At 37.6% G+C, this 18,868-nt stretch overlaps 1 long non-coding RNA gene across 1 annotated transcript in view; it reads right to left on the reverse strand.

The window, feature by feature from the left end:
- Nucleotides 1-2,707: 2,707 nt before the first annotated feature.
- The window catches only part of LOC144322618 (uncharacterized), a 44,901-nt gene continuing 28,740 nt past the window's right edge, over nt 2,708-18,868 (reverse strand). The window contains exons 2-3 of the long non-coding RNA XR_013388277.1: nt 5,597-5,653; nt 2,708-2,790 (exon numbers count right to left, since the gene is read on the reverse strand). This is a non-coding gene — a long non-coding RNA (uncharacterized LOC144322618). The remainder of the gene's footprint in view (nt 2,791-5,596; nt 5,654-18,868) is intronic.

Below are 18,868 nucleotides of genomic sequence, written 5' to 3' on the forward strand. Positions count from 1 at the left end.
GTAGAAGAACTACAGAATACAGAATGTGGAAAAAAAATAACATTAAAAAAATACAATACAGATAAAACAGGCATCTTTGTATTGTAAATTTTCAGAAACAATATTGGGATCCCTGGGTGGCGCAGCGGTTTGGCGCCTGCCTTTGGCCCAGGGCGCGATCCTAGAGAACCGGGATTGAATCCCACATCGGGCTCCCGGTGCATGGAGCCTGCTTCTCCCTCTGCCTGTGTCTCTGCCTCTCTCTCTCTCTCTATGTGACTATCATAAATAAATAAAAATAAAAAAAAAAAGGAGTGGAGAGGAATAGAAAGAGATGGAATTTGGATTTAAAAAAAAATAGGGTGGTACTGAGAGCATATTGAGGGGAAAAGATTGTGACAAAGAATTCTATAATTAAATAATTATGTATATGAAGCTAAAATAATTATACTGAGGGATATAAGACATACCATTCATTTATGCTTCCAGAAAATCATACATGGATAAAAATCACTTAAAGATTTAATCAAGATACAAACCAAATTTTTAAAATTCAAGAATGTGGAAGTTGTGGTAGAAAAGCTTCAGTGATACAAATAAAATCAGAGTTAAATGTTTAAATAATTATAAATATGGTTTTAAAATCTATTTATAGACATGAAAGTTATTTCTTAAAAGAGAAGCTACGTGATGAAAATGATAATAATCTGGGTCAAAGTCAAAAATTATCAATAAAAATTAGGATATGAGGGAAAAGATATACATAAGTATGTTAAATTTCTTATGCAATGGAAATAAATACAGCTTAATTCTCAACATCAATAATTAGAAAAAACATAATCACTTTTTTTAATTAAAGGGAAAAATATAGGCTAAATTTAAAAAGTTGCATTTTTAAATTTTCACCAGTGAGACTTTGAGCAAAATATATCTCCACTCCAGTGATTTCTTAATAAGTTATATATAAACACATGTACCATTGTATGTACATGTATATCTACAGTAACAGAATCATGGAGAGGAAAAGACAAACCTGAAATTAACACTAATTTAAAATAAATTTTATTACATTTCTTAATAATATATTTTCTTTCCCTAAAAATAATAACTTTTATTGAGAGCAGAATGATTAAATTTGCCTTCAATGTGTTTGAAAATCCTGGTTCCACATCTTGCAATAAAGCAATTCAAAGGTGTCATTCCGGATCCATTTTTATTTCAAGCTTGGTTTGCATGACTAATAACTGAATAAATTCCTCCACAGAATTTAGGCAAAGAGAAGGCAGAGAAGTATGTCATTGGCTACACTGAATAATCACAGCACTTGTGTTCTAGCCCCTCCACCAATTATGTAATTGTTATTGTTGAAATGTGGTAGTAAATTTCCACTTTCAATTGTTCTTGAAAAGGTATCAGTATGTGTTACATTTTTATGCTTCAACAAATGGGTTTAAAATTCTCTAAAAACTTTTAAACAGGCTAAAAATTCTATTTCAAGTTTTTAAAGTGTGTTGATATGAGAGATTATCTTTTATACATGTAACATTTATATCGATTTCAGCAATGTATCAGATAGCAATGGAAACACCAGGAAACATTTCCAAACATCCGTTTTAAAATGCTCTCTATTACCTCATAATGTGGCTGATGGTGAATTCCTGCCAGGAAAAGGGAAAGTATTACCTAGCCTATTGGGGGGGTGAGACGAGGAGGGAGTATTGAGGGGAGAGAGTAATTGTTATTGTTCTCTTGTGTTTGTGTTTGTATAATGGACATTACTTTTAACTTGCCTTTTTTTTTTTTCAGGAATCATTTAAAGTTCTTGCCAATTTTGTGAATTACCTTAGATAAAAGTAAGAGAAATAACCTTTAAATCCACTTAACTGAGTACACTTAAACTCCAGTGAGTCAAGATAAGTGAGTAAAATGTAAAGGTGTCAACATCATTTACTCTGACTTTTTTTTAATTAAATTAAATTAAATTATTTTTTTTTAATTTTTATTTATTTATTTATTTTTTACTCTGACTTCTCGAAATCACTCTCTTCTACCTCTCTCACTATGAATACAGAGCAGGTCTGCCTTACATGTGGACCTGAGCAAAATACTGGTATCAATGCATATTAAATATTTGTAAAGCTTAGTATCTTTCTTGTTTATAAAACAATCATATATTCTTTTGAGTTTCTTATACACCAGCTGGGGTATATGTGTTCCTCTTTGGAGAATAAAACTCTAATGAAATAAATCAGTATGGAAGCATGATAGAAAGAAGATCATAGAAATGAAACCAAACATATTAATTAGGACAATAAATAGAAATGGTTAGAAATCAAAACCTAACAGGAAGAGACACCTCTAACCCCAAAGTATTAAATTATTTTAAAAGATTAAACACACAAAGACAGGGAAAAGCATATTTATGTTTTAGCAAGTCCAAACAAAAAAGAATTAGGACTCACAATACAAATTTCAGACAAAAGAGAATATTCAGCAAGTGGCCTTAAATAGGACAGGGAATATGCCTGCATATTGACAAAAAGCACAGTACACAGAGATTTCAAGAATAAAAATGCATATATATATTAGAAATACTAGGCAAAATGTCCAGAAACACAACTATCGGAGACTAAAATACCACCCCAGCCTCAGCCATTCAAGTAGATAAAAACCAACCAGGGATATAGGCAATAAATATGAGTAATAAAGTTAATAAGTGAATACATACATAGTGAATTCAGGAGAAGAAACAGAATATTCCTTCATTCCAAGACCCTATGGAACGTTTGCATATACAGATCATATATTCAGCTGCAAAAATAAAGCCAAGAAAAATTCCCAAAAGTAGAAATTATATGGGTCATGTTGTCAGAGGACACTGCAATTTAAATGTAGAAATTAGTAACTTACACGGTCTCACTGGCTTTCTACTATAAGCTAGTTTCTCTAAACCATATGCTTTCCACCAAAACATCATAGAAACCACTGTGATCTAGGAATACGTAAATTTATTATGTTCTTGGAATATTCCCTTTCTAATTTTATGGAAAAGTGTAATTCAAATTGTAGTTCGCTTCAGAATTGAAGAAATACATGTATATTGTAAGGGATTCTGACAATCAATAAAAGTTAAAAACAAAAAAGAAAAGAGAAGGTAAAATAATCTATAAGCACACCACCCAGAGATATTTTTTATTTAACCACTTCATGCTTTTTCCTATATACACATACACTAACACACACGCAAGCAACCACATACTTTTTTCTCCCCACAAAATAGTCACAGTGTAAGTTTATAATTTTCTATTCATTAACTAATGTATCACAGACATATTTCCACTCCAATAAATGACAGTCTACACTGTTGTCTTTAAAAACAGTGATTTTCCCTAGTGCATGGATGTGCCAGGAGTTAGTTCATCAATCTTCCATTGAACTCTTTCTGTATTCATGGATCTATTAATACTTGACCGCATTGCTTACATATGTTCCAGTTTGTCATATGATGGTGTTAATTTTCTGTGGATTTTTTCTGTTGTCTGGTTGATTTAATTTTTAATATTTTGTAGTTTTGCTGGTGTGGTTTGGTTTTGCTAAAATATTTTTAAGATTTATATAGTCAAACCTATCCTTGTTTTTTTTTTTATAATTTATGATTTTAATGTCATTTAAAAAGGCCTTACACATCCCAAAATTATAGAAAGATTTTTTTCATATTTTGGTTTTAAGTGTACTTTTTAAACTTCAAACCATTTGAAATGTATCTGGGTACAAGGCATGAGGCCACATGTGAGACAGTAAAACATAATAGTTCATAGCATGAACCCAGAGTCTAGACTGTCTGGGTTTGAATTCCAGCTCTACTCCAGACTCTTTGTATGATCTTAGATGAATTACTTAGCTTGTCTGTGTCTCAATCATCTCCTCTGTAAAATGGTGAGAATAATAGTATCTACTTGTGGAATTCCTGTGAAAATTTAAAATGTTAATTGATATAAAATATGAAGAGCTATCCCCAACACATAGTACTAGTTACCATTTGCCCAAATGACTAGCCAATTGTGCTAATCCATTTACTAAATAATCTCTGCTCTTATTCCTAATTTGAAATCTCATTTTTCTCTTACTAAAATCTCTTTTTTAGTCTGTCTGACCCTATCCTTGTACCAACACTTTTTAAATTATTCTACCTTCGTTTTTTATTTATTTATTTATTTGTTTGTTTGTTTGTTTATTATTGGAGTTCAATTTGTCAACATACAGCATAACACCCAGTGCTCATCCCACTGAGTGGTAGAGATACCAAGGCAACATCCCCCCTTCAGTGCCCATACCCAGTCACCCCAACCCCCCGCCCACCTCCTTTTCCACTACCCCTTGTTCATTTCCCAGAGTTAGGTGTCTCTCATGTTTTGTCACCCTCACTGATATTTTCACTCATTTTCTCTCCTTTCCCTTTATTCCCTTTCACTAATTTTTATATCCCCCAAATGAATGAGACCATATAATGTTTGTCCTTTTCCGATTGACTTATTTCACTCAGCACAATACCCTCCAGGTCCCTCCACGTCGAAGCAAATAGTGGGTATTTGTCGTTTCTAATGGCTGAGGAATATTCCATTATATACAAAAATTATTCTACCTTTGTAAACATGCTTTCATATATCTGCAGTAGGTATGCCATCATTTGTCTTTTCCAAAGTGTTCTTGACTCACTCTACCCTGATATTTTTCTAGATGAACTTGAAAATAATTCAATTGGAATTGGAATTTCAACTGGAATTGAGTTGAATTTATGGATTGATTTAGTGGTAATTAGCCTCTTTACATCAAAACATTTTAATGACAAATAATTTACATTTTCCAAAAATATACATTGCCTCCATTTAACAAACAAGGCTCAAAAAAGCTTAGGAGCTCAGAGGAAACAGGTGTTAGAGTCAAGTTTTATATCTGGATCTAAGTTGTCATCTAGATGAATGTGTAACTTAGGTATGTGATTTATGATAGTTAATTTGAATAAAAATATATACAAATATAATTTTAGAGGTTAAATATTTTTTTTTTACCAACATGTTCACATTTTCACATTTTCCTAGCCATTCTTTTTCTACCTCATGGTGTGCATTCCAAAAGCAACATGTAATCTTGGATGTCAATAAATTCTACAAGCAGTGGCAATGTTCTCTTCCCACAGCATGACTGTAAGCAGAGAAACCTCACTAAATGCTGACATTGATTTCTTTTAGGAGATCTAGAGACAAGATGCAAACATGTATGAGTTTTTCCTGAGCTATATAAGGTATGCTTAATAAAAGAACTTTTCAGCTTTGTAAGTTTTTTTCACTGTTTGTTTGTTGCAAAAGCCTTTGACAGTCTACTCTGTGCTAGCATTTATATAGGTCCTGGGGTAAAGAAGTGAATAAGAAGACACAGTCTCCTGCCTCAAGAACTATAGAGTTAAGTGGTTGATACATACAAATAGTTTAAATACACTTGGATATTATTGTACTTCAGTTCTTAGGAATATGGACAAGATAGAGGGAAGGCTTATAGAGCAGAAGAGCAGAGAACTCTCTGAGGCCCCCTGAGAGCTTCCCTGAGCATATGATCTTACCTTGGTCTTGATGGATGAGTAGGAGTTTATCACTGGTTAATAGCAGAAAAGGAATTCCTGGAAGAGAGAAAAAAACATGAAAAAAATGGTAAGGTCAGAAAAGCAGTTGTACTTGAGTAACTGCACATGATTTCATATGCTGACTATTAAGTATAATTTCCATCCCTCAAAAGATGCCTTAGAACTTCAGTATATGAAGACATAATCAGACTCCTATCACCCAATCAGCCATTCCTTTTCTCAAAGTCACTTTTCATATCACCAATTACTTCAAGTCTTATCTCTTCTGACTTGATACTTCCCTAATTTCTTCTTTGATAGTTTAGAAATAGTCAAAGCAGAAAAATTCATAAACACCTTCTAGCTTCTCTTTTGCTGGGGTGAAAATTTGACTAAATCTTACCCATTCGTAATAGTCAGTTGAAAAGTATGGTTTATGTTGTGTGATATCAACACATCCCACATTAGAGTAACAGTCCCCCTATTTTTTGGGGGGGACACTATACAATCCCCAACTCCCAGTGTTTTGTGAAGCTGGATGTAGGGCCTGGGTCTCTGCATCATCTCTGAAGCAACAGCAGGTTGAAGAAAATATCTAGGTTTGGAGAGTGGACTTAGGTTCCAGTCCCAGCACTGCTACTTGTTCTGTGTGTGATCCTGGGTAGTCATTTGTCTTTCTGAGCCTCAGGTTCCTCAGCTAGACAAATAAATATCATTGGATTTGCTTATTTGTGTCTCTATGAGGAACAAAAATGAATTACACGAAAAGTCCAGGTAAACTCTCAACTTCTTGAGGATGTCTTAAAGCCTGAGGAAAATAAAATCCTATGAGTGAAAAAACTGGCTGACATCCAGCTCAGTAAAAATTGCCAGTCTTTGAGTAGATTTGGTTCTATCACATTGGTAAATCAGTTTATGATTCTCAGCTGCAACACATACCACATGGTATAAATCACAATTCCTGGGCAGCAAATGTTCCTAAATTGTGGCCATGATGATTTTATAATTAGAAACAACACGTGTGGGAGGCAGAGACTAAGTACCTAACAACTGCTCAAAAAACCTTGCAGGAATCCACTTATCTAGGTCCTGCCTTGGTCTGGGGTAGATCCAAAAAGACAAGAGTAGGGACTTGAGGATACGTCTTTGCAAGTTTGTCTTCTGTCTATGCTGATGAGAGTCATCAGGAGGCATTTCTGACTCTGTTGCCCTCCACCTCACTCCTTTCCTGCTTCCTTTTGCTTCTCTTATGCCACTAGCATGATAAACACCTTAGTTTTCATTCCCAGACTTATTTTGGCAGACTGTCCATGCTCATACTTCCAGTCTCATGTGCTGATAGTCCTAGCCAGAGCAATATGGCATGAAAAAGAAGTAAAGTTCTATGGATTACAAAAAAGTCACCTTTCTTTCTTTCTTTCTTTCTTTCTTTCTTTCTTTCTTTCTTTCTTTCTTTCTTTTCTTTCTTTCTTGAGACACAGACTGAGAGAGAGAGGCAGAGACATAGGCTGAAGGAGAAGCAGGCTCCTTGCACGGAGCCCGATGCAGGACTCGATCCGGATCCTGGGATCACGACCTGAGACGAAGGCCGGCACCCAAATGCTGAGCCACCCAGGCATCCCACATTTTCTTTTATTTACAGAAGCCATGATTGTTTATCTAGAGAAGTTTTAGGACTTTCTCTCTCTCTCTCTCTCTCTCTCTCTCTCTCTCTCTCTCTCTATATATATATATATATATATATATATATATATATATAAAAACTACTAGAACAAAGAAATAAATTTACTATGGTGGCAGGATACCAGGTTCATATTTAAGAATAATTATATTTCTATATAATGATGACAAGCAATTAGAAATTTACAATAGCATCAAAAATATAAAATACTTAAACTCATTTTAAAAAGAGAGATTTGGGGGTGAAAGAAATGTTCTACATTTTGATTACATAAGTACTTACATTTGTTAGAACTCTTTATACTTAGAATAAGTGCATTTATTATATGCGATTTTAAAAATTAAAAAGAAATAGATGGCTAGATTTTTTTTTTGAAAGATATCTCTAAGATATGCTAAGTAAAAGAAGCCAGACACACAAAGTCCCATCATGAATAACTACATTTGCATGAAATGCCCAGAAGAGGTAACTCCTTTGCTACAATGCAGACTCACATTGCCAGGGGCTAGGGAAAGAAGAGAATAGGAGAGACTGCTTAATGGGTACAGGGTTTTACCTGGGAGTGATGAAAAGGTTTTGAAACTAGACAGAGGTAGTGGTTGCACAACATTGTGAATGTACTAAAAGCCACTGATTTGTTCTGTTAACATGGTAATTCTATGTTTCGTGAATTTCACCTCACTAAGTTATTTAAAAATAAGCATAAAAAATGATGTTGGAATAGGATTAGAACATAGACTGAGGAGTGTGTTCGAGACCTGGAGTTGGTGACCTGCCCCCTCTGAGCCTCAGCTCTCCAGAACTACAGCCTTGGGGCATCTGCAGGGTGCCTGGCCCTGTGCCCCACATGCTCTACATCTGTTTCCTCATTCGATCGCCATTTACAGATGAAGAAACCAGGCTTAGAGAAGTTGAATGACCTGCATGTCTATAATACCACAAAACTGGATTCTCTATCTCCCATCTCCTGAAGTTCTAGCTTTTCCAGGGTCAGATCAGCAGATTGCCTCCCTGCCCACCTCCACCTCATCCCCACATCCTTCCAGGGCCAGGGAGTGAAGTGGATCTTGGAGACCTAACCAGACATGGGAGCTCTAACAGGGCCTTGGAATAATCAACCAGGTCCAGACACTCAAACCTCTGGTCTAACATCAAGCACTTGCAATCATCCCTGGCTACAGGTTTTATCACTGTGGAGTTCCAAGTACCTATCCTTTCTGGAAATTAGAGCAACGAGGGGATTCTTCAAGTGCTTTCTCTGTGATTATATGTGGAAATGAGCACTCAATACTAACTAGCACGCTTTATTCCTTTGAGCGCCCTTTTATTTTCAGTTGAGTGGCTTGTGTGCAAATTGCAATTTGAGTTCTTTCTTCCCGGGCTTCTGCAGTTTTCCAGTGTGCAGCTTACTTATTAGTCCCTGCAATGTCATAATAACAGGTTAAACCCAAGCTCTTGCAGGGCTTGTGCCAAGATGAGATTTTTTTTTCTAATCGTATCTAAATTACTTCATGAAATAATGTTCCTATCTGCCTCCAAGCTGCTGTCAAGGCTGAGGCCAAAAGCTGTGCTAGGAACAGAGCAAACTGAGCCAGGGGTCCCCAGGGAAATAGTGGAGTGAAATCCAGCTCTGGGGAGAGCCCTCAGTAGACATCATCTTAGTGCATATTTTCCTCTAAATGGTATAGGTGTTACCCTTTGCAAAGTATATTTCATAATCAGATTGTGATTCCACATGGGTTAGAAGCCCCCAAACCATATATCCCTGGCTTTCATCTAAACTTCTATTATGATGAAGATGAAATAAGAAGAAAACAACTCAGTTTTCTTAGACTAAGAATCCTGATCCTTAATGCGAAATTTTGTCATTCATTTATTTAGCAAACATTCTCTGAATGCCTGCTAAGTTACAAGCCCTGGATATAAACATATGCATGGAAAACATTGTCCCTGCCCTTCAGAAAGTCACTGTCTAATGAGAGCAGTAACCATATAAATAGATCATTATAGTACAAAGTGATAGGAGGTATTATTGTTGAAAGGTGGATTAGTGACGCTTTGAGGGTCAGTGCTGTATTATCCTTTCTATTCTCATTTGTTTATTCATTCTTCATTCACTCAGCAAGCCTTTACCAAGTAATCAGAGTATGCAATGTGCTATTCATTATTCTCGGGGCCACAAAAGTGAATTGAACAGTCTCTTCAACAAATGATGTGAGGGAAACTGGACAGCAACATGTAAAACAATGAAACTGGACCACTTTCTTACACCATACACAAAAATAAACAAAATGGATTAAGAACTTCAATGTGAGACCTAAAACTATAAAAATTCTAGAGGAGAGAACAAGCAGTAGCTTCTCTGACATTGTTCATAGCAGCATCTTCCTATTATATATGTCTCCTGAGGCAAGGGAAACAAAAGCAAGCAAAAATAAATTATTAGGACTACATCAAAATAAAAACTTCTGCTCAGCAAAGGAAATAACCAACAAAATGAAAAGACAGCCTATTGAATGCAGTAGATATTTGTAAATGACATATCCAAGAGGGTTACTATCCAAAATATATAAAGAACTTATACAACTCAACACCAAAAATGTCCCAAATAATCCAATTAAAAAAAACAAGCAGAAGACATGAACAAACATTTCCCCATCGAAGACATACAGATGGCCAACAGACACATAAAAAGATGTTCAACATCACTTATCCTCAGGGAAATGCAAAGCAAAACCACAATGAGATACCACCTCACACTTGTCAGAATGTCTACAATAAAAAACTCAAGAAACAACCAGTATTGGCGAGGATGTGGAGCAAAAGGAACCATTGTCCACTATTGATGGGGATGCAAGCTGGTGCAGCCACTGTGGAAGACAGTATAGAGGTTCCTCGAAAAATTAAAGATAGAATTAAAAATAAAAATTAAATTTAAATTAAAAAATTAAAAATAGATTTACCACATGATCCAGTAATCATTCTACTGGGTATTTACCCTAAGAATACAAAAACACTTATTCAAAAGGATGCATGCACCCCTCTGTTTATTGGAGCATTATTTTCAATAGCCAAACTGTGGAAGCAACCCAAGCATCCATCGATAGATGAATGCATAAAGGAGATATGAGATATATATAATGGAATATTATTCAGCCATAAAAAGAACAAAATCTTGCCATTTACAACGATGCTGATGGATCTAGAGAGTATAATTCTAAGCAAAGTAAATCCGTCACCAAAAGACAAATACTATATGACTTCACTCATAAATGTGGAATTTAAGAAACAAAACAAATGAAGGAAAAAGAGAGACAAATCAAGAAACAGACTTAACTACAGAGAATAAACTGATGGTCACCAGAGGGGAGGTGGGTGTCGAGATGGGTGGGTGAAATAGGTGAAGGGTATTAAGAGGACACTTGCCATGATAAGCAAGCACTGAGTCATGTACAGAATTGTTGAATCCCTATATTATACACCGGAAACTAATGTAACACTGTATGGTAACTATACTGGAATTAAAATTAAAAAAAGAATTGGATAAAATTGTGTGCACAGTGCAGAGTTTTTATTGACCTATTAGAGAGATAGTGCATGTGCTAGGTACTTTCGGCTGCCCCTCCGGAACTGTTATTCACCTATTCCACTCTTCTCTGATCCACAAAGTTCACCTTTAGTAGACTTCGCCATTGATATATTGTCCTCCAAAACGTGTTTTCGAGAGACATACCACTCCACCTTTTGAATTACTTCATCAGTATTCTTCTAGCACAGCAACACTAGACACATTTTCCCCAGGGTCTTTTCCACATGCATCACAATAGAGATATTTCTTAATTTATCCAGTTTTTTTCCTCCTGTATTAAATTTTACAAATTATACCTTCTGCCATTGCAATCTGTTGTTGCTGTTGCTGTTGTTGCAGTTGCTGAGGTTATTTCACCATTTTTTTTAACATTCAGAATATTCTGAAGATATGACCTCATTAAGGTAATTTAATCTTTTATCAATTTTTAATCAATAAGTTTAAATACATGTATCTTTGCTATTATCAATATTGCTTCATGTTGACCATCTCTATGTGTAATACTGAGCTGTGATTTCATTATGTAAAAATAAAAGTAATATTTTTAAATTCTTTAACTGCAGAAGAACTTTTTGTTTTACCTCAGTAGGATTAAAATGGCAATGTCAAAACAATGAAATCAAAAATATTTTGCTCTAGGAACGCCTGGGTGGCTCAGTGGTTGCCTTTGGCCCAGGGTGTGATCCTGGGATCGGGGATCGAGTCCCACATCGGGTTCCTTGCAGGGAGCCTGCTTCTCCCTCAGCTTGTGTCTCTGCCTCTCTCTCTCTCTCTCTCTCTCTCTCTCTCTGTGTCTCTCATGAATAAATAAATAAAATCAAAAAAATAAATAAATAAATAAAATCTTTAAAAAATATATTTTGCTCTACTTCGGACAGCTTCTTGTATTTATACATCTATAAAAGCATTAAGCGCAGTACGCTGAGATTCATGTCTGCCTCCCTGAGGAAAACACAAATTCCTTAAGGGCAGAAATGAAATATTATTCATCTCTAGGAGGCCAACGCCTTACCTGGCCTGCCCCAGATGATGTTGAGTGAATGTTGGTTGATTATAGGGTCATAAGATTTATTATTATTATTGTTATTATAATTATTATTATTTGTATATTTGTATACTCTTCTGTGTGTATGACTTTCCAGGTGTTTCATCTAAAGAAGTAACCAGTTTAGTGTTGTCAACATTCTTAGATGTGGAGAATCCTGAAGCACAGAGCTGGTATCCACTTACTTTGATGATCTCTGTTCCTACTCTTGTCACCATTCGTGTTCAGTTCTCCACGCCCCTTCCTAAACCCTAGCCATGGAGTAAAAATATTCAGTCTCACAATACCCATCCTTCAGCCTTTGAGCTATCATTCCTGGGGTTAGGTTCTAGTCAGCCAGGAGTTGCAACGGGAGCTGAGGGGAAGTGAGGTGAAGAGGGGTGGGGAAGAGGGAGCCCAGGAGGAAGCAGGGGGAGAAATGCTACGCTGGTGGGCGTTCATTAGCCTGTTGATTGAAAGCTCCATGGAGGCAGTGAATTCAATTATGTTATTCACTATTACAAATCCAGCTTCTAGAACACTGCCTTACACAAAGTAAATGGTCAATAGACATTTTTAATGGATGGGAGAGACTTGATTAAGGACACTTGGATTTACTGAGAATCTTCTATTTGTTAAGTTCAGTGCCAATGACTTTAACTCCCAGTCTCATTTGAAACATCATCCTAAAACCATGTTTGTGATGTAGGTCATCTTATTCCTGTTTTACAGAGAAGGACACCGAGCCCTCACTTCTATACACAAGCTGTTGGTAAAGTTTTGCAGATTAGACACCATGGAGTAAAAGATTTGTGAGAGTGAAAGGGAACTCAGAGATGATCTAAGCCAACCATCTCCATCTCATCTGATGGAGAAAATAACACCCAGATGGCTGAAGTGACTTTGTCCAGGTCTCACAGGGGTTAGGTTGGGAGGCTGAACCTGAACTCACATCCCCCCCCCCCCCCAGTCTGTTCTGCTTTGATGCCTCTTGCTTTTCTTATCACTGCCACATACACAGGATTGGAAGCCAGCAGTCATACTGGGTTCAACTCCAAAGAGAGCTAATTCTAAGCCTTCTTTGAATCGTGTTCCACCCACGTGATTACCCACCGCATCCCCTTCTGACTGCCACCAACTCCATGAATTTTGTTTGTCTACCAGGGTGGCCCTGCACTCAGCTCTTGGCCCTTTAAGCCTCTAGCCTTAGATGTGGACTTGAAAACTGTGGAACTCCTATACTTGGCAGAGAAACATTTGCCAAAGAACAGAACATGATCTTTTTCTTGTTTTAACTTGACTCCATTGTTCACCAAATGTATTTTTCTTTCTGTGAAGTATAACCCAACAGTTTATGACAGGACTTAACATTTAAACCTGTAATATAAAGATCTCTCTTTGTCTCTGTACCCTGACGGTTTGTCAAATAAGGTTAATGTAGATGGCTAAAAGCATGACGATGTTATTAGATAATTCCTCAGGTGAGCTCTTTGGGTCTGTGCATGTTGCAGACCGCAGCATCAACAAGGGGAATGAGGATCGGGAAGCAAAGGAAGGGGAAATGCAAATATGAAGTTGAAATTCTGATGGGCACCAGTTCTGCTCTGGCGGGCCACGTTCTGGATTCCTGAGGCTGGCATCATACACTGTTTACCTCATTTCCTGGGCCCTCCCCTGCTTTGCATCTCAAGTAGACACTTCCCTATTGTCCTCACTTATATTTGTCATTCAGAACTATATAATTTGATGTATTTATGATGCAGAACATGAGCTAGGTGTTTTACCAAGCAAACGAGACAGTAAGTAGGTGCAACCAACGCTGGTTAATGGTGAATTCACACCCACAGCATCTCTCGAGTGGACTGATGGAAGAATCTCTTGACCAGTGTCTCTGTTTCCTTTCTGCCTCCGAAGGATCATCTCAAAGTAATCTCCCTAAAATACAGATCTCATCATGTCACTCCCCCTCTTGCTTATAAACCTTGAATGTTACAGGATGAAGTACCTGACTCATCAACATGGTAAAACCTGGCCCCAACCTACCAGTCTGATGTTCTCCATCTGACACGATCCTTTCCACAATACTTGATGACTCATTTTCAACAAGACAGACTGTTACTTCACAAGGATTACTCCTGTGCCTTTTCTCAAGATCTCCTACTCACACTTCAAGACCCAGTATAGAGGTTCCATCCCCTGGAAGCATCAGGATCTTTCCAGGTAAAGCTAGTCATGTCTTTCTTTCATTAGAACCCAGGTCCCACTGAAACCTAGTTATCTGATTACTTATCCATCTACCCCATTGGACTGTGAGCTCTTCAAAGCGGAGACTATGTCTTATATTTACTTATCATGCCAGTAATTAGCACAGTATCTGCAAAAGAGTAGGCGTAAATGTCCATCAAATGGGCATTGACTATGTTCAAAGCACTGGGCTAACTGCCATAAGGAATACAAAGATGAAAAAAAAAAAAAAGAATGCAAAGATGGGTTATTCAAAGTCTATCCTTAAGAAACCTGCTCTTCAGGGGGCACCTAGGTTAGTTAAATATCTGACTCTTGGTTTCAGCTCAGGTCCTGATCTCAGGGTCATGAGACCCAAGCCCAGAGACCCAAGGTGGGCTCTCTGCTCAGCAGGGAGTCTGCTTCTTTCTTTCCCTTTCCCTCTGCCTTGCCCCTTGCTCAGCTCTCTCTCTCTCTCCTTCTCTATTTCTTTCTCTCTCTAAAATAAATAAATAAATCCTTAAAAACAAAAACAGCAACCATCAAACCACCCCCTCCCTGCTCTTCAATAGGATAGCTATTACCCACATTCATTTGTAGATTATATGTACAAATATATCTGGATGGCAAACTTTGGTGGCACCCTGCTGGAATTAAATTATACCTTTCCTTGATCGCTCTTCAGTATCCTTTGAGAATTTTTACCATTCTGATTGTCCTCTCATACACTCATGAGGCAAAGCACTATGTGTGTTCCAACCAACACAAAATCATGCTTTGATACTGCTTGGTTTTCCTCTGTTTTCTGAAACAGTATATACTTGTAGTTGAAATAAAATTAAATGTACATGCTGATCAAAGTTTGACATAACATCTGAGATGGGCTTTGGTACTTCTGGGGGACAAGACATGCCAAATGAACTGTGCTAACCTATCCAGGTAGTTATCATATGCATATAGTCTTTAACCTAGCGTGGACCCTATACACACTGTAAGAAAGAGTTTAAAGGTCTAAAATATAGAGAAGAAACAAACAGGAGGGCCAAGGAAAGCTGCACAGAAAAGGGAATTCCAGAATCTAATGGAAAAATGGAACTTACGTTTAAACCCTGTAAATAATTTAGCAAATTTATCTGAGTCACTTTGTGGAATTTCAGTAAGAAAGGTAACCATCACAGAGGATTTCAGCCAGAGCAATCTGGTGATGAAATATATGCAAAACGAAAAGAAAGTCAACCCAAAGATGTAATTAAGTAGCATATGAGGGAATCCTCTAGGTAGTCCAGGACTGGCCACAGGCTCTTACCTTAGAGTTGCGTTCTGTGCTTGCTAAGATAAAAATCACAAGATTGATCCCAGTTGAGGGTGACAGGAATGAATAACAGAAATGTTTCTGGGGGCAGAAAACATTTCCTCCCCAAAATCCCAGTTTAACTATGAGGAAAACATCAGACAGATGAGGGATATACTACCTAAGCAGGACTCCTCGAAACTGTCAAGGTCATGAAAAAACAGGGAGGTCTGAGAAATGATCACACACCAGAGGAAGCAGAAGAGTCATGACAATTCAACGTAATGTGGGATCCTGGATGGGATCTAGAAAAGAATGAGGACATTCGGGGAAAACCTAGCGAGAGCAAAATAAACATAGAGTTTAGTTTATAGTAACACAGAATTGGTTTCTCAGTTGCGATGAGTATTCATAGTGATGTCATCCATCAGGCCAACTGCATGAGGAGTATATAAAACTCTGCAATTTTCATGACTTTTCTGTAAATGTAAAACTATTCTAATTTTTTAAACTACATTTATGAAAAAACCAACCTTTTGAAACCAGCTCAGTGGTATAAGCATCTTCCAACAGACAGATCTGCAAGGGAGAAAAACATGAATGGACTAGTGAAAAATCACAAGTTCAAATCCCTCCTAGGACTTCACCAGTTGAATGACCTTAAAACTCTACGGGCCTCCATTTCTCCCATTACAAAACAGAAGTAGCAAGACTCGTCCTGCCTACCTACTTTAAAATAAAGTCCATTTTGCAGACTAAGGGGGCTCAAAGAGACAACGTAAGTTGCCCAAGGTCATGTTAGTAAGAAGAATTAAAGTCAGGTTTTTTTTTTTTTTAAAGTCAGATTTTGAACAGAGGGTCTCCCCTCCCTAAGTGGCTCCCCGTTGCTTCCTTTTCTCCAGGGCTGCCTTCCGTGGGAATGCTTTCCATCCTGCCACAGCTCGGTGTCCCTGCCTGAGACATCGCTTCCAACACAGATGCCTGAGAGCCCAATTGAGTGCCCACGCACAAATGTTGGAAAGGGTCTTTTGCCATTCGCTAGTATTAAATAAAGAGCTCCCCAATGGGACAAGGAGTACTTGAGCAGCCTTCCAAGGCACCATGAGCCTGCGCCTCCTATGAGCTCTCATGTTCCTCTTCTTGGTCTTTGGGGCTGCCCTTGGGAATGCTCAGCCTGCCTTTTGGCAACTTCACAGACTCCTTCTTTCTGTTGCTGAGTGCTCCGTATCAGGGGTGTCCAGGGTTGGAGCCTGAAAGGCGTATTGGTAATGTGATGCGATAATAGTGTATCGAATTCAAATTGCCACTTCTGCCAAATGGAATTTAATTAAGCACAAAAGTGGGTTACTGCAATGAAATACACATGTGTTCTTTAAAGTCATGCGTGCCTTTGGGTATTTGGAAAATACCCTAAATGCATGTTATTACAGGAATCTTGTTATCAGCCAGAAGGAAGGCTTTAGATCCTAGGTATATGTTTTGAAATATGTGAGCATCTTGGAACCTCAGTGTTAATGTGTCAGTTTATCTGCATGAGATAAGCAGCATTTTGTGCCCAGGCCAAGACATAATCTTCCCCCTCACTAATCAAGATACAATGGACTTTTCTAGTTTAAAGTTTCAGCTTTGCTTGCAAATCCAGACCAAGCTCTCCAAAGTTCTAGGCAACTAAGCGAGTTTCTATTATTATTTTCACATTTAATAAAGGCATTAACTGCCTCTGAACACAACCGTCTGTTATCACGGGTTCATAAAAAAAAAATCATACATTGTCTAATCCAGAGGGCTATGATAGGTCATCTAAGTCCATCTCTTCCTTTTACAAATGGGGAAACTGAGGCCCAGAAGGATAAGTAGCCCAGGATGGCACAATGAGTCAACAGCAGAGCTGAGTCCATCCATAACTCAGGCTCCAGACTTGGGGCACATGGCTCGCAAAGACAACCAGTTTGGGACCAGGTGACCCATTAGATGACTACATATGTGACAGAGTCTCTTTTAAAAGTCACTCATCCAGTGGAAGATGAATTACGTGAATCTAACTGGGAGGAAACATCAAATGTATCCCAAATGAAAAATTTTCTAATTTACAAATAGCAAACAAATTGAATTCTCCCCAAATCTCAGCATGGTAAAACATCCAAACAAAGGATGAGGAACTGTTTCCGATGAGAGGAAAACTAGAGACATGATAACAAAATGCATTACCAGCTGGACCTGTACCAGAGGAGATGCTGCTGGAAAGGACGTTCTGGTATCGACTGATGATCGAAATATAGACCATACACTGGATAAACATATTGTGTCATTGTTAAACTGATTGGGGCTGATAGCTGTACTATGCTCATAGAAGACAATATCTTTCTTCCTAAGAAATGAATAAGACATGCAACTTACTCTTAACTTGGTCATAAAAAATTTATAGTTTATATAGATAGACATATAAAACAAATAGTGAAAAATGTTAACATTAGATGAACCTGGGTATAGGCTGTAACAGTGTTCTTCGCTCTATTTCTGGAAGTTTGAAATTCTTCCAAATAAAAAGTAAAAAAAAAAAAAGAAAATTTAAGCTATGCGAATGATTACCACCAGCACCACAAATTATAGCTACTCTCCAGTCAAAAGCAAAAGAGGACTTTTGAAGAGCATCTACAAAAATATAGTCATGACATCCTTCATGCATATTTACTACAAAACCAAAATCTCAGTAATGAAACCAATGAGCAGGGTCACCTCAGAAGGCCTCCCAACTTGGTGTTTATGCCTTGATTTGGGGCTGGCACACTATCCTTTCTAGGAGTGATGCCATTCACCCATTTTGTTATGGTCTTTTGTAAAGAGAAGAAATTTCCTATTATCCTAAAATTTGCAGCGAGAAAATTGATGCCTATCGAATGCAGTGAAATCATTAACCCACATATTTTTCCTTAAAAAAAAAAAAGGCAAAAAATCTAAAGGTTACATTTCTGGATATGAACACAAAAAATGGTCACATCAGGCCACATTCAGGGTCCTGGTTCTAATGAGGATAGACAATAACCATTCCCCTGGTGGCTTGAACAATCTGCTTCGTGACAGAGCTTTATTTACATGGGCATTATTTACACTGGCCCAGAATAGCAACGCCTGCCCATCCCACTGGAAAGCAAGGCTCCTTCTCTGAATTTACTCTGGGCAGTGCCTGTCAGTTGCCTGCTTCATGAGTCCATGCCAATACTGACTGTCCACACAAACCATGTGGTTTTGGTGTTCCCCGAGGATAAAAGTAAATTTGGCCACCACACCATGTCTCTGGATCCCTAGAGAATGTACTAATTGATGATTTCTGTTAATAACAGGGCAGCTTTCCTGAGTCATTCACAGATAAAATGATACCACCAGATCATACCCGGTATGTTTGAGATCTTGGCATGTGCTTTGTTCTGGAGAAGGAACTAACAGAAGGAACTGGGTCCTGCCCT

The sequence above is a fragment of the Canis aureus genome, chromosome 10 (assembly GCF_053574225.1).
Source record: "Canis aureus isolate CA01 chromosome 10, VMU_Caureus_v.1.0, whole genome shotgun sequence".
NCBI lineage: Eukaryota > Metazoa > Chordata > Mammalia > Carnivora > Canidae > Canis > Canis aureus.